Genomic DNA, 2,500 nt, shown 5'->3' on the forward strand with positions numbered 1-2,500 from the left:
CAACCCGCGACTTTACAAAATTCAAAGCGACTGCTCAAAAAAAGAAGCCCAATGTCGCTTATAATAAGCGGACTTGGCAACACTGCTTGCACTTTTCACAAGTCCGAACTCTGATAAAGGCAGAGGGAGGGATAGCTCGCGCATGAAATATTACCGGTATGTTAGGTGTGGTAAGTCGCATCGTGTGTTCGGGCAGCTTGCCTGTGGAAGAAAATGTTGTCGCGACAATTGTTTATTGTTTGTGTGTCAACTGGCGTTTCTTATCTCGTATGTGCTTTGCTTGCTTGTTTAGAGTCGTAGCTCTACCACAGATTCTGTAAGAGACTTATAAGGGCTGTGGCTCTACTACGTAGCTGTTTGATAAATGCGGATGAAGGCTACGCGTGGAAAACGTGTTTACATTCACCAGTCGTTGTGTTCCAAAATTACGGAGGGAATAGTTATCCAATTTCTTTCATTCACGAGCAGGGAGGTGTTGCTTTGTTGACGCTACAGGGAAGTTTCCTGGTTTAAAGAAAGTTGTGGCTATAGGCAACAGCTACTTCAACAAGCTTTGCATGAAATCGTGCGTGTGTAACTTAGTTCTAGTGTGAGTGTGTGATATTGTACTCTGCAGTATTTACGAAGAGACTGGTTGGTTTATAGTTTTGTTTATGTAAATGAAAAATGTAAAGTTGTGTGTAGTAGTGAGACAAAAGCCTTTCATACATTTATTTAAGGTTGTCTGTTGTCTGTTTGAAGGTGTGTCTGCAAAGCTCTGAAACGTTTTGTCATTTTTGTCTCTTCTGCTCTGGATAAGGTGGACTTCTCTCCTCTGACCTGTTACCAAGACAGCTGGGTGTGTAGGAAACTGGAACTAAGTCACTGAAGAAGTAAACCGATGAAAACCGATTTGGATTGTCTGAGAGATGTAAGTCAGTGAGTTCAGGATAAATGTGTATCAACTGTATTGTAGGCTTATTACTTGAACAATAAAATCACAACAACTGCTTATTTTTCAGCTGTAGGACACAAGTAAGAGGAGAAGAATGCTGCTCAGCTGGGTCGGCGTCGGCCACACTACTTATTCAAGAAGCCCTTGGATATCATCGGCATGTATGAAGTAAGTTTTTAATGTCATGCACAACAGCAGGCGTGAATGCGCTCGCACACGCACACGCGTGCGCGCGCACACACACACACACACACACACACACACAAACAATGAGAGCTGGCCTGATATTGTTCTTTGATGCTGTGAATGTGTATGGAATGACTACTGTCTGGTGTCACTTCAGACAATTTTGCTACGGTTTACTGTATGTTCTGTCTATCTGTCTGCCAAACTCTCTAACTTGTTGTCTGTCTTTTTGTCTTCCTCTTTGGGCACCGGCAGGCACAGTCATTCCGGTAGTCCGTTCCTCGATGGACGTGATGACCTGGCACCAAAACCGCTTAAAGTGTATGGAGCTGTGTCTGCATCGAGGAAAGAACGCGGCACTGAAATGTGAGTGTATGATCCAAGAATTGTAAACATGTGTACCAGTTGTACTATATATTTCAAAGTAAAATCCCAATTACTCATAGTTCTTTTTCTGCTGTAGGACAAGAGGACTACTGCTCTACTGGGTCTGTGACACTACTTATCCGAGGAGTCCTCAAACATCAGGATGTAGGAAGTAAGATCTTTTTATGTCATGCATAACAGCCCATGCGTGCACACACACACACACACACACACACACACCACACATATGCTCATACACACATGCGGACACATGCGCATGCACAGCCCCACTCTACACCACACACAGATAAACACACACAACCTTAAAGGGACACTGTGTGAGATTTTTAGTTGTTTATTTCCAGAATTCATGCTGCCCATTCACTTATGTTACCTTTTTCATTAATGCTTACCACCACCATCAAATTCTAAGCATTCATTATGACTTGAAAAATTGCACTTTTCATACATGAAAAGGGGGATCTTCTCCATGGTCCGCCATTTTGAATTTCCAAAAATAGCCATTTTTAGCTGCAAAAATGACTACTTGGACCATGCTAGAAAATATTTGTTTATTACTTAGTAAACTTTCATGCAAAGATCAAATTTGGCAATAGGCAGCCCAGTTTCAACGAGCAGCATAGTTGCAGTACCTTTTTTGACCATTTCCTGCACAGTGTCCCTTTAAAGGAAAATCCCTACTAGTTTCAACATCCAATTACATTGTTCTCACTACCACTGGCTTGTCAGGACCCAACAACGCAGTTCAGGATAAATGTGTATGTCAGCTGTATTGTAGGCCTATTACTTTAACAATAAAATCACAATAACTGCTTATTTTTTGGCTGTAGGACACAAGTAAAAGGAGAAGAATGCTGTTCAGCTGGGTCGGCGGCCACACTACTTATTCAAGAAGCTCTTGGATATCATCGGCATGTATGAAGTAAGTTTTTTTTTTATCAATGCACAACAGCAGGCGTTAATGCACACACACACTCACACACACACACAATG

At 42.0% G+C, this 2,500-nt stretch overlaps 1 protein-coding gene and 1 long non-coding RNA gene across 4 annotated transcripts in view; one reads left to right on the plus strand and one right to left on the minus strand.

The window, feature by feature from the left end:
- Positions 1-2,500, minus strand: part of grin2ab (glutamate receptor, ionotropic, N-methyl D-aspartate 2A, b) — a 136,785-nt gene that overhangs the window by 78,420 nt on the left and 55,865 nt on the right. The window lies entirely within an intron of this gene.
- Positions 1-2,500, plus strand: part of LOC134456156 (uncharacterized) — a 5,808-nt gene that overhangs the window by 1,460 nt on the left and 1,848 nt on the right. The window contains exons 1-6 of one of the 3 annotated variants that reach the window (XR_010036238.1): positions 109-156; positions 800-910; positions 1,002-1,102; positions 1,376-1,486; positions 1,584-1,658; positions 2,338-2,429. This is a non-coding gene — a long non-coding RNA (uncharacterized LOC134456156). Of the gene's footprint in view, positions 1-108; positions 157-344; positions 911-1,001; positions 1,103-1,375; positions 1,487-1,583; positions 1,659-2,337; positions 2,430-2,500 lie in introns of those variants that run through there. The other 2 variants (XR_010036232.1, XR_010036230.1) reach the window with 2 other exon arrangements.

The sequence above is a fragment of the Engraulis encrasicolus genome, chromosome 1, assembly GCF_034702125.1.
Source record: "Engraulis encrasicolus isolate BLACKSEA-1 chromosome 1, IST_EnEncr_1.0, whole genome shotgun sequence".
Taxonomy (NCBI): Eukaryota; Metazoa; Chordata; class Actinopteri; order Clupeiformes; family Engraulidae; genus Engraulis; species Engraulis encrasicolus.